The sequence below is a fragment of the Lissotriton vulgaris genome, chromosome 6 (assembly GCF_964263255.1).
Source record: "Lissotriton vulgaris chromosome 6, aLisVul1.2, whole genome shotgun sequence".
Lineage (NCBI taxonomy): Eukaryota > Metazoa > Chordata > Amphibia > Caudata > Salamandridae > Lissotriton > Lissotriton vulgaris.
The window spans coordinates 1,267,995,386-1,268,009,495 of record NC_141694.1 but is presented as its reverse complement, the minus strand read 5'-3'; the positions used below and the strand labels follow the sequence as shown (position 1 = coordinate 1,268,009,495).

The 14,110-nt window shown below is 46.5% G+C and overlaps 1 pseudogene across 1 annotated transcript in view; it reads right to left on the bottom strand.

Annotated features, from left to right (window-relative positions):
* Window positions 1-14,110, bottom strand: part of LOC147708745 (solute carrier family 60 member 1-like) — a 461,401-nt pseudogene that overhangs the window by 159,856 nt on the left and 287,435 nt on the right. The window contains exon 3 of the transcript XR_015296516.1: window positions 12,938-13,054. The product of XR_015296516.1 is annotated as a solute carrier family 60 member 1-like (transcript). The remainder of the gene's footprint in view (window positions 1-12,937; window positions 13,055-14,110) is intronic.

Here is a 14,110-nt window from a genome sequence, read left to right as displayed (position 1 = left end):
GACTGCTGCTTGGACATGGAATTGGCTAATGGAGGAATGGGACACACAATGGTACAGCACTATTTCACTCATATGATACTCCCAGACTCATATTGCATATGATGCACTTACTAGGTCTATGCTGCTCGCGCTCCTCCAGCTGAGCATGGAGGGTTGGCCACGATGCTCGCAGGACCCTCCTGTACAGTGGTGAGAGGCGAGGACGATGTACATGGTGCTGGGAGGACAGGCCAGCCAGCTCCGTAGCCTTGTGACGGGCCCACCGCTTCAGGTCCTCCCAGCGCTTGCGGCACGCCCTAGCCCTCCTGGTGGACACTCCCACTGCACTGCAGCTCTCGGCGATGTTGGCCCATAGCCTGCCCCGGGCTGCAGTGCTCAGCTGGTGCTCAGGGTCCCCATATAGCTGAAGGAATTTCTCCAGCACCCCCTCCACCAAGATGTCCAATTCCCTGTCTGAGAAAGGGGGGCTCTCTCCTCATATTCCTCAGCCATTATGGGGAAATTGGTCAGATGAGAGCAGCAGGATGCCTGAGGATCTGATCAGTGAAAGAGGATGGCTCTGAATGACCACAAAATGGCTGCCAAGTACTTCCTTTAAAGTAGTTCCTGTCTCCCACTCGATGTATTACCTTGCCTGTATGCAATGATGTGTTCCAGTTTATCTTCGCATTTATGGCCCAAATTCGTAGTTTCCGGCTCCGGAGCGTCGTTTACGCGCACGCGTATTACGATACGCCACCGGAAACTACGATTTTGCGCCGTAACTTGTGAAAATGACGCGGAACACATTATTTCATACAGGAAATGTTATACAGGTAGTGGGAGACATGAAATACATCACAGGAAGTATTTTGCAGCCATTTTGTTTTCATCCTGGGCCATCCACAATCAGTAAACAAATCCACTGCCATCCTGTTGTTCTGATGTAGGGGTAAGTGAAAGGACAATGCAGGTGTGATTCATGATTATGTATCAAAAGGGGGAACAGTTCATTTAATGTCATTCATGCACTGACAGGGGGTAGGGGGCTGACAACATCCATCCCACTTTCCTATTCTCATACTTTGCATTATGGGGCATGTAGCTCATATTGAGTACTCAGTATCAGAGCTGAATGAAGTGTTATGTAACATTGGTGTGGTGAAGTGTGGATATGTCAGATACATATGGGGGCAGCTATACGACCGCTGTGTGCCCCAATTGCGCCACAGTAGCGTACGTTTAGTGGCGCAGCAGCGCTACGCCAACTCCATGCTGTGGGGTATCTTCAACGTGACGCATCTGTGAAATGTGTCATATTGTAAGGCCCTGCACCGCAGTTGCGCGTTCCTGCACAGGGGGGAGGGGGGGGGGCAGCGGGGGGGGGCCTTCCAGCACACATACGCCTCCAAACAGTGGCATCGTGACATGTACAAAATTACACTCAGTCATTTTCATAGCCATGCTGCGGCCCAACCCTGCACCTGCTTGTAGGAGGCCTGAGAATTGATGCTGCATGTAGGGCATCGGCTCGCCGCTTGCGACCCAACTCCAGTGGTGCTTCACCTTTATGACAGCATATTCTTCACGCTTCTGTCTATACTTGACCCACAGCGCACAGCTTTGTAAATGCGGCACAGCCATGATGGCGCAAGGGATGTCTGCTGTGAGGCACAATTACTGGGGCATCCCTGCTGATATGCAGAGATGCAACTCTTATTGTAAATCTGACCAATGGTGCATGATTCTACCATGACATCATCACTCACATTCTGGGCCCATCATTTGTGGGGGAGTCAATTCTCTAGTGGTCATAGGCTTGAGTATGCAACCTTTTGTGATTTGGTGACCCATCCTTATGAGGTCCAGGTATGTCTCTCAGGACATGTATTGTTTGTCATCAGCGTGAACAGTTTGTTTAAGGGATGTCCACTACGCTGATCGCTGACATGGGCACGTGACCTGAGGCACAATCCAACGTTTGACTTCTGTCAGCAGCTGTGATTTGCATGCAGTTAGTGTGGTTTGCAAAGTCGTCTCAGGGTGGGATTTATGGACACTGTTGTGTCTGTCCACATTTCATCATTGACAACAGACAGCAAACCACATGTTGTCTGTGGCACTACAGGTTGCTCATGCGAAATACATGGCAACGAGCAGATCACGGACTTGCATGCCCTGACGTCGGTCATGTGCAATAGCCCGGTCTCCCACATTCAGAGCTAGTCGAGGGTCGAGAGGCATGTGTAAGCCATGCATTAGAGCAATATTGTGCAAAACACAACAGGCTAGTATGATCTTGCACACGACTACTGGGGAGTACAGAAGCACACCCCCTGAACGGTCGAGACATCTGAATCGCGACTTCAACAGACCAAAAGTGCGCTCAATGATGGCTCAAGTACGTATGTGTGCCCTATTGTACCTACGCTGAGGTACAGTGTTAGCACGCCTGTAAGGAGTGAGGAGATGTGGAGGAGTGCATACCCAGCGTCGCCTGAGGAGGGAAGAATGGGCAGTTGTTAACATTTCACTCTTTGACTTTCACAGAACACCTGCTTCAAGCAGGTGCGTAGATTTGACTTTGCTTGGCCCTAATAGTGACTGAGTGGAATCTTGTAGTTTCACTCAGCCACTTTTAGGATGCGATCCTGCATCGTATGCGTCACGTTGTAATAATCCAGCAGCATGGCGCTTTGTGTGCTCCGCCGCTGCGTCACTAAAGTGACCCAATGGCGGTGCAAAGAGGGGCAAGGGCCTTGTTGATCTGCCCATCAGTCCTTATGGACTAAACGGTGGTTGGGAGCACACTGCCTCACAGTCCCAGCACAGTTTGCCCCTTTGCATCTGGGTATACGCTGTGTACAGTACTAACTAACTCCTGAATCATCTGTGTTTGCTGGGAATGCTGCCAAGTTATTCTCAGGTCACAGTAACACTCACAGGCACACAGCAAACCAAGATGATTTACTTTGCTCTCTCTGAAACTGCAGCTCTCTACTGATGTAGCGCTCATTCCAGGAACACGTGTCTAGGGATATACAGCAAAGTCAGCAGCAAATTTGGTGTATCGCTCCAGATTATTCCAAAGTAAGTTTGGAATGCATACTGCATTTACCAGGATGCAAAGGGACAAACCGTGCTCGGACTGTGAGGCAGTGTGCTCCCACCACCCATTCTGTCTATGCACTTACATTACATGTATGCACACTGTCATATACTGATTTGAGTTTGACATGGACATCTCATGTGTATTATTGTGGCTTGCACTACTGCATTATCCAAACCTCAACCTTGGCATTGTTGTGATCTGTGTGTTGTGTCACTGCTGCATGTACCAGTTCAACTACAAGTCCACCAGAGGAGAACATGAAGAGTGCAGATATAATAGATATTGGCCATTGATATTGATTTGCAGCTATTTAACGCCTGGACAAGTGTCATCTGCTTTGTAGCATTGTATGGGACAAGACAAATGTAGGTCGCACATCCACGTGGGGTCTGGAGTACTCCTCTAGCTACATTGTGTGTCTAGCCTTTTGATGTCCCCACACATCTTCGGACAATCCAGTGCCACATAGTGGCTTACTTGACTAACAAGGTAGTGCAGTACACCGCTGAACAGTGGTGGGCGGTTGTGTCAGCTACCTGTGCATGTAAAATGTCATACAGGCCACTGAGGGTGAGACGTCTGTCAGTGGACACACCTTGCAGACCTATGAAAACTTGTGAGTGATGCAAGGATCTCAATATCTGTCTTGACTCCAAGGCACATGATGATCTGTCTCAATTGGAACACAACGCTACAGGTGCAATGCTAATCACAACATCCAATCCCCTATGGCCTGCCATGTGCAGACTGGACAGTCTCTGTACCATCGCACATCCAAGGCACACATCCGTTATGATAGACTTGGTACAATTGTAGTGGTGCTGGCAGAGCAGAATTCAATATGGATGCATGAGTGTGGCTCATTTACCCAGTTGTCATGAGAAAATTACAACTCCCAAAGTGCACTCTGGCCTGTATGGTCCATATGCCACAGTGTGTCTCTAAAAACTTGTGACTGCTGCTTGGACATGGAATTTGCTAATGGAGGCAAGGGACACACAATGGTACAGCACTGTTTCACTCACATCATACTCCCAGACTCATATTGCATATGATGCACTTACTAGGTCTATGCTGCTCGTGCTCCTCCAGCTGAGCATGGAGGGTTGGCCACGCTGCTCGCAGGACCCTCCTGTACAGTGGTGAGAGTCGAGGACGATGTGCATGGTGCTGGGAGGACAGGCCAGCCAGCTCCGTAGCCTTGTGACGGGCCCACCGCTTCAGGTCCTCCCAGCGCTTGCGGCCCGCCCTAGCCCTCCTGGTGGACACTCCCACTGCACTGCAGCGCTCGGCGATGTTGGCCCATAGCCTGCCCCGGGCTGCAGTGCTCAGCTGGTGCTCAGGGTCCCCATATAGCTGAGGGAATTGCTCCAGCACCCCCTCCATCAAGATGTCCAATTCCCTGTCTGATAAAGAGGGGGCTCTCTCCTCATATTCCTCAGCCGTTATGGGGAAATTGGTCAGATGAGAGCAGCAGGATGCCTGAGGATCTGATCAGTGAAAGAGGATGACTCTGAAAGACCACAAAATGGCTGCCAAGTACTTCCTGTAAAGTATTTCCTGTCTCCCACTCGATGTATTACCTTGCCTGTATGCAATGATGTGTTCTAGTTTATTTTCGTAATTTACGGCCCGAATTCGTAGTTTCCGGTTCCGGAGCGTTGTTTACGCGCACGCGCATTACGATACGCCGCCGGAAACTACGATTTTGCGCCGTAACTTGCGACAATGACCCGGAACACATTATTTCATACAGGAAACGTTATACAGGTAGTGGGAGACAGGAAATACATCACAGGAAGTATTTTGCAGCCATTTTTTATTCATCCTGGGCCATCCACAATCAGTAAACAAATCCACTGCCATCATGTTGTTCTGATGTAGGGGTAAGTGATAGGACAATGCAGGTGTGATTCATGATTATGTATCAAAAGGGGGAACAGTTCATTTAACATCATTTATGCACTTACAGGGGGTAGGGGGCTGACAACATCCATCCCACTTTCCTATTCTCATACTTTGCATTATGGGACATGTAGCTCATATTGAGTACTCAGTATCAGAGTTGAATGAAGTGTTATGTAACATTGGTGTGGAGAAGTGTGGATATGTCAGATACATATGGGGGCAGCTATACGACCGCTGTGTGCCCCAATTGCGCCACAGTAGCGAAAGTTTAGTGGGGCTGCAGCGCTACGCCAACTCCATGCTGTGGGGTATCTTCAATGTGACGCATCTGTGAAATGTGTCATATTGTAAGGCCCTGCACCGCAGTTGTGCGTTCCTGCACAGGGGGGGGCTTCCAGCACACATACGCCTCCGAACTGTGGCAGCGTGAAATGTACAAAATTACACTCAGTAATTTTCATAGCCATGCTGCCTCCCAACCCTGCACCTGTTTGTAGGAGGCCTGAAATTGATGCTGCATGTTGGGCATCGGCTCGCCGCTTGCCTTGCTGGAGCTGCGTTGCGCTTGCGACCCAACTCCAGTGGTGCTTCACCTTTATTACAGCATATGCTTCACACTTCTGTCTATACTTGGCCCACAGCGCACAGCTTTGTAAATGCGGCACAGCCATGATGGCGTAAGGGATGTCTGCTGTGAGGCACAATTACTGGGGCACCCCTGCTGTTATGCAGAGATGAAACTCTTATTGTAAATCTGACCCATGGTGCATGATTCTACCATGACATCATCACTCACATTCTGGGCCCATCATTTGTGGCAGAGTCAATTCTCTAGTGGTCATAGGCCTGAGTATGCAACCTTTTGTGACTTGGTGACCCATCCTTATGAGGTCCAGGTATGTCTCTCAGGACATGTATTGTTTGTCATCAGCGTGAATAGTTTGTTTAAGGGATGTCCACTATGCTGATTGCTGACATGGGCACATGACCTGAGGCACAATCCATCTTTTGACTTCTGTCAGCAGCCGTGATTTTCATGCAGTTAGTGTGGTTTGCAAAGTTGTCTCAGGGTGGGATTTATGGACACTGTTGTGTCTGTCCACATTTCATCATTGACAACAGACAGCAAACCACATGTCGTCCGTCGCCCTACAGGTTGCTCATGCGAAATACGTGGCAACGAGCAGATCACAGACTTGCATGCCCTGACGTCGGTCATGTGCAATTGCCCGGTCTCCCACATTCAGAGCTAGACGAGGGTCGAGAGGCATGTGTAAGCCATGCATTAGAGCAATGTTGTGCAAAACACAACAGGCTAGTATGATCTTGCACACAACTACTGGGGAGTACAGAAGCACACCCCCTGTACGGTTGAGACATCTGAATCGTGACTTCAACAGACCAAAAGTGTGCTTGATGATGGCTCGAGTACGTATGTGTGCCCTATTGTACCTACGCTGAGGTACAGTGTTAGCACGCCTGTAAGGGTTGAGGAGATGTGGAGAGAGTGCATACCCAGTGTCGCCTGAGGAGGGAAGAATGGGCAGTTGTTAACATTTCACTCTTTGACTTTCACAGAACATGATCTATACGTTCATACATGCAGTGTCTGTTGGGCCATGTTTCTTATTGTACAATCGTTACTATTGGGGGGCATTCAGACATTTCCTTGATGCATATCACCCATTTTCAGTGCTTGGTACTTACCCAGTAGCCACATGTTACCAAATTCTCCAGCAGCCATACGCCGAGCAAGAGGTGGCATGCGGAATATGAAGCTGTCATGTGTACTGCCTGGGAACGCTGCATGCACATTGATGAACCTTCCACTGGCATCACAGACTGCTTGAACATTGATGGAATACCATCTGTGTCTGTTGCAGAAGATGTGTGCAATGTGGCAGGGTGGCTGAAGGGCCACATGGGTGCAATCTATTGCACCCAGCACACGTGGGAATTGTGCAAGGAGATAAAAATCTCTTGCTGCCCTTTGTCTCATGTCCAGTGTATATGGCATTTTGATGTAGTTGGGGGCTCTCTCAGTGATGCATCTCAGTATCTGATGCAGGCACCGCGACTGGCTCGCCTGGGAAATGCCCACATGGTCACTGGTGACCCTTTGGAAGGACCCAGTGGCAAAGAAGTGGAGGGCAGAAAGGATCTTGAGGTATGCTGGTATTGCATGTGAGCAGCAGGTCACAGAGTCAAGTTCCTGCTCCCACTCACATACCATTTCCAGGATTACTTCAGGTGGGAAACAGTACCTGGCCCTTACATCCTGGCTGGACATTCCAAATAGGTTGATCCTCTGCCTGTAGATCCTCTCTGCTCTCCTCCTCCTCCTCCTCAAGTAGTTTTGCCGCATGGCAAGGGGTAGTGCTACAAACACGTTCAGTGACATCCTGAAAAGGGATTGTTTGTGTCTGCTCTGCATTCATACATGCTGCAGAGCTGGGATTGGCTGCTGTGTGTCAGCTGATCCATGGTGGGAGATGGGTGGACCTTGGCCAGGTGTTTCCTCTTGGCTAACATGACAAACGGCCCATAATCGTAATTTACGGCCCGTAATCGTAATTTACGGCCCCTAATCGTATTTTGCGCTGATATGCGGTAAAGTCCGCCAATGTGCCGTAAAATCCGGCCCGGTGGCGGAAATTACGGCCCGGCGGCGGACGTAAAGTTAGTAGTCGTAAGTCTATTCTGTGTATCCCAAAAAGTAGTAAGTTCATTCTGTGAATCCCGAAAGTAGTAAGTTCATTCTTTGAATCCCGAAAGTAGTAAGTGCATTCTGTGAATACCAGATAGTAGTAAGTGCATTCTGTGAATACCAAATGTCTTAAGTTCATTCTGTGAATCGGGCCCATAGAAAGTGGGTTTACCAAACCTGTTAGTGACTGAAAGCAGTTGCTAACATCGCTATCGCCTATTATCAACGCAGGCACAGCGATAAAAATTTTTGCGCTAAGCGCGAATATCGCCAAAAACTAACACCTGCTCAGACCACTTCTTAACCTGTATATTCAATGGGAGTTAGATATTCAGGTTAAGGCCCTATTGGCGGTAATGCCTGAATATTGCTGGATTTCCAGCGATATTCACGCATTGAGCCGATATCGCAGGATATTTTATCGCATTTGAGATAATTGTTGCTAATAGCACGATATCTCTGCGATAAAATCTGGCGATGCGCGGCGATAAAAAAATATCGCTAAGCTCATTTAGCGATAAATATTGCTAGTGGTTGATAATATGCCCTGGGGTTTCTGGTTGGCTAGGGTATGCACCTAAGCCAAGTAGAACCCACCACCCTAGTCAGGGCAAGTAATTTACACATTCAAAGATAACCTGTGCTCACCTTCTGGTAGCTTGATGCAGAGCAGTCATGTCTATCATCAGAGGCAATGTGTAAAGCGTGAGCACAACACAATCATACAGATACACAATGAATATACCACAAAAGAGTCTCCACACAGGATTATATAAAAAATATATAGTATATTGTAAATGACATAGATCAAAAACAACATGAATTATTAATACTGTGCATATTAAGCAAATCCTAAAATGATACTCATTATCCTCACAAGACAAGTCAAACCAACATATATTAGAACATCAGGGCATGAAATGCAGCACATTATGAAAAATCACATGACTCATAGATAACATACAGGTAAGGCCAGTACTTAGATAATATTTGTTATCCTGTAACAAAAACGACTTGGATTGCATGAGTAGTGTATATCAAGCAGGTTTGTCATAGAAAACACATGAATTCCCACAGGCAATCATTTATCAAAGAAGAAATGCGTAGTGCAAGTAATACCTGTGGGTTCAGAGACAAACACATGCACCATTAGGAGACCATCGGGAATGGCACATCTGTACACCTAATAAATCTGATGTGGTAATAAGACCCCAAGTGTAGGCACAGACACCTGTGTGCCTCTCACACAAAATACATTAATTTCAGGCAGTGTCCCTGGATTCAGCCAAGCAGGTGGGCCTCCGTCGAGGTCTCACCATAGCCGGTCACTGCGAATCAGGGCCCCCCAAGTATGGCCCAATGGGAGGGCACAAACACCAGAGATGAGAGCGGGGAGACTACCTTGGGTCCTCCCCTCCTGCAAGATTTCAAAAGGGTAGCTGCCCGTGAACGTGCTGTACAGTGGCTGAAGGTTCAGGGTTGTATCCTTTCAGGAAGGCTTAACTAAAGCCATTGTGTGATGTGGGACTCAGGGGGGTCCCTAAATAAAGGTGAAAAATCTCCCCGTGGCTCCCACTCATTACCATTACAGTAATTTGTCATGAGAGAGTAATGGAATGTCGGCATGGTGCGGTCCTCAGCGCATTTCTGCACGGCTCCGAGGGGGAAAGAAGCACAATCCAGCAACTCCACTGCAGCCACCAGCAATGTTGTGTGGTCAGCCAGGAAGCGGCCCCTGCAACCCAATACCTGTGTGGGGGCTGATCAGTAAGTCATGCTGCTTGTCTAATCTGGCTTCCAGTGCACAACTGTATGTCTGGTTGTTCAGAGAGATGAGGCCGGGGGCATACGCTTGTTAGGAGCCTCCCACAGTGATGAGTAGAGTGTGCCGCTCCTTCCGCACATGCCGCCTTTAGCCACTGCCGTACTTCTCCTCAGGTATTTTTCACATGGGGAACAACACTGAACTGTTGGCATGGTGATTAAAAGGTGCACAGATACGAGGGAGAGCGGCGCAGGAAAGTTGCACTTAAGAGTACCATACTCAAGTGAAAGCGGGTGCCTCAGAATGTACCCAGAGCACAGAGTGGTTTGCCTGGTGAATGTCATGGAATACTTGTTCTGGGTAGTTGTGAGGTGCTTAATGTCCATGGGGATCTCAAAGAAAAATAGAGGTCAAGCCAACAAGCCCTTGGAGTCACTCTAGGTGGTTCCTTGTGGGTCCTGCAGCTGGGCACAGGTCAGTGGGCAGCAGGGCAACTCAGCAAAGAAGGGTAGAAGTTCCTGGAAACTGCCAATCCCAGCAGAGTGGCAATTCTTCCAGTGCAGCAATCTTTACTCCAGGAGAGTTTATTTCTTGTCCAGTAGTGTACTAAATCATGTGGTCAGAGCTCCTGTACTTATACTCAAAATTGTCTTTATTCAAGGAGGAACTTCAAAGGGAACCTTTAGAAGTGTGCAACAAGCCCTTTCAACCAAGCTCTGGCTCCAAACATCAGTGGGGGGTGTGGGGGTAGATCAGCCCTGTGTGAGGGCAGGACAGAGCCCATACAATTGTAAAGTGTGAACACCCTCTCCCTTTCCCACTTGGGAGATCATCAGTATGCAGATGTAACCCTGTCACACCCAACCCTTTCTGTGTGATTGCTGTCTGAAAAGTATGCACTACGTTTAGCTGTCACTCTGTCACTCACGCCCAAACATGGATTGGAGTCAGGCTGCAAAGCACAAGGAGTCATAAGCACAGAGAAATTCCCACTGCTTAAAAGTAACATATCTAAAATAGTAATGTAAAATCCAACTACATCAATAAGCAGGATTTATCACTATATTTCTAAACATACCAAACATGGCAATGGTACTCCTTCCAGATCAGGAATTACCACTTAAACATATTCATATGGTCACATCCCAATGCTAGCCTATGAGGGGAGTAGGCCTCACAACAGTGAGAAACAAAATAGGCTGCATCTCACTTCCGGGACATGCCACACATAAAGGCACATGTTCTATCTTTTACTTACACAGCACCCTGACCATAAGGCTACCTTAGGGGTGACCTATGTGTAATAAAAGGGGAGTTTCAGGCTTGGCAAGTAGTTTTAAATGCCAAGTCAAAGTGGCAGTGCACTGTGCATACAAGCCCTGCGGTGGCAGGCCTGAGGCAGGTTTGAAAGGCTACGCCTGAGGATGGCACCATCAGTGCTGCAGGTCCACTAGAAGCATTTAATTTACAGACCATAGTTATATGGTATACCACTGTACAAGGGACTTACAAGTAGATCAAATATGCCAAACAGGTGTAAACCAATCATACCATGTTTAGAGAAGAGTGCACATGCACGTTAGCACTGATTAGCAGTGGTAAAGTGCCTAGAGTCATAAAGCCAACAAAAAGGTCAGAAAAATAGGTGGAGGAAGGCAAACAGTTTGACGATAACCGATAACCCTGCAGAAAAGGTGAGGTCTAACAGGAATTCATAGCCTGACTGACACTATTAGCACCTCACCTAGGCTGACTCCAGCCCAGTCAATATTCTAAGCGAACCCGGCCCAGCAATTTAAAGAAAGGTAAAATAGAATTCATTGTGCTAAGTGGAAGATTATTGGCAGTGAAATCTGTGCCTATTTGGTGGGGATTCTGAGGATTTGCAAAGTGTGCAAACAAGGAGTTACAGAAAAAAATAAGGTATACTAACTGAAGATTTTTAGCAAACCGCACAATGTAGTAACCGGGGAATCATTGAAACCCGCAAGTGTGCTAATTTGGCAAGATTTGGGGGGTTTCAAACTTAAGGTCTCATAACTGCGTAACAGAGGAGTCTACTTCTTGAGGTATCAGAGTTTTTAAGTTGTGAGCGTCCAAAAACTACTGTAAAAACACAGCATTCAATTGTTGAGTTTATTGGAAGCCAATGAAGTTGTCCTAGTGCTAGAGCATTAAGAGTAGAATCAGGGTGAAGCTCTTAGAGTAAATTCATTGCTGTAATCCAGGTGGGAATCAACCATAGATATCTAGATTTGTGTCCTTTCTTTTGCATAAAAAACAAGGGTAGATCAAAAAGATTTTTCATGAAAATGACAAATCCTGGTTCGATGGTCAGCATTCTATTCCATGTCCATTTTTTAACCAAAGGGTACCCAACGCATTTTAACCTCACGAGGAATGGGTATCTGCACATCTTCACCTGCAATAACTCATGATTATTCTAATTTGCAATCAAATGTTTTCAACCAAGCATTAGTAGTGTTTTTTCATCCTCATTTAGAGCCAGCCCATCATATGTGATTGCTCCCTAACATTTCAATAATCTAATTTAGTTTAAGGATGTCTTCGCTAGGTTATCACAGATTAGTATCAAAACTTGAGTTATCATTGGTGTATATGTGGAAGGTGGCTAAACTGAGGTGGCATGGTGGACAAAAGAATGATAGGCTAGAACGCTACTCGGGCGGTGGCCATTGGTTAGAGAAATGGCAAACATTCCTACAATCTCCTTTTGTGTGTTCTTGGGAATAAGACAATATAACAAAAACAAAACAAAGTACAAGCTCATTAGCTGTCGTTAATCAAAGATGAACTATGTGCCAAGGAGTGGTAGAAACTATGTGACAAGTTCAAAGACTTAAGAGGGTAAAGAAAACTTTACATTGGATACAGTTGCCTTGAAAGCACTGCTTGCAGCTAAGTTACCAAATCGCTATATCCCACACTCTAAAGTGGGCAACATTGTAGCCTATTTCATCCTGGGATTAGTTATTTTATTAGCAAATTAACCACATCAAAATGATACGGGTGCACTTTATAATGGATCCACACCCCTGAGTGGTTTGGACTCTGCCTCTCTCCGATTCAGAGCCACACCTTCCTCATTGGTTCTGTTGTCACAGATGTGCAGTAAATCATCATAAATCCACTTTTTTATTGCTAATATAATCAGGTATTGCATTACTGCTGCTATGCTGCTATTGTAGCTTAAAACAAAACCTCTATTTCTGCAAGGGGTTACAACATTTAAAGTCTGTCTTTATCTTCTGAAGGTTTCCATACACTTTCATCTCCAACAGTGGTCTGCTGCTGAAAGGCACGTTAATGAAAACTTTTTAAAGCATGCATGAAACAGCAGTACTGTGTCCATAGTCATGGTGCTGTATCATCTGTATCACTGAGTTATAGACTGAGGTGCACACATAACAAAGGTGAAAAGGAAGAAATAAGTTTGTTTGCCAACCTGTATCTGAGCATCCCAGGGACATTCCAATAACAGCCATAATAGCCGTCAGTAGTAAAACCTTCGTACACCATGGAATAACATAAAGGCCAAGAGATGTTATGAGCATTGCCAAACCTACAAGAAAACAAAATCTGTATGTATTAAAACAAAATCAATTATATATGTTGGCAATTTTGCATAATGTTTTTTTCTAAGTGAACAGTTTTTTGGAATGCAAATAAAAACTTAGTCTTAGGAAGACAAACTTAAAAATCAGCATACGTAAAATAGTGAAACAAAGCCACTAATAACTAAATGGGACGAAAACGGAGCTGATGCTTCTTGGCAATCTGTGCACAACACTTCCCAAATCCATGTGGCCGGATAGTCTAGGTGCCCCCCCAGTTCCCAAAGAAGCAATAAAAAGTCTAGGGGTCTGGCTAGAACCTGAACTGTCAATGACCACTCAAGCTAAACGAGTGGCAGGGACTTGCTATGGACTGCTTAGGTCAGTACGGAAGATTCTCCCGCTACTCCCTGAAAACTCCCGGAAACTACTGGTGCAAGGATTAGTCATGTCAAGGCTGGATTATAGCAATGCCTTATTCCTTGGCTCACCAGAATCCACTCTGAATGTGCTCCAAAGAGCTCAGAATGCGGCTGCACGAATGCTCACTGGTACTGCCAAAAGATCATCAGCTAAGCCTGCTCTCAAAGCCTTGCATTGGCTTCCAATCCGAGCTTGCATAAAATTCAAATCCCTCTGCATCGTGTTTAAAGCTTTGCAAGGATCAGGCCCTCCAATCCTTAGAGACCTGGTGCGCCCTTACAAACCTACGCGAGCCCTTCGCTCGGATGATGGTAATTTTGTGGTGATACCCAGAGCCAAAAAGGTGAGATCCGGTGGTCGCCGGTTCTCTATTAATGCAGGCCAATTATGGAATGCCCTGCCGATGGCCCTGCGGAAAGAATCCAATCTAGTGCGTTTCCGCAAGGCATTGAAAACTTATCTCTTCCCCCTTTAGGCTTTCTCTTCAGTTGTATTTGGGTGGTGGTCCTGTGTTTTGTTTTAGCGCTGGGACGCTCAAGGGCAGCCATGCGCTTTATAAATCTTTTTTCATTTCATTTCATTTTTCATTTCATAACAGATGCAAGGAGCTATGGCTGAATACATCATTTAGAAAAAAACAC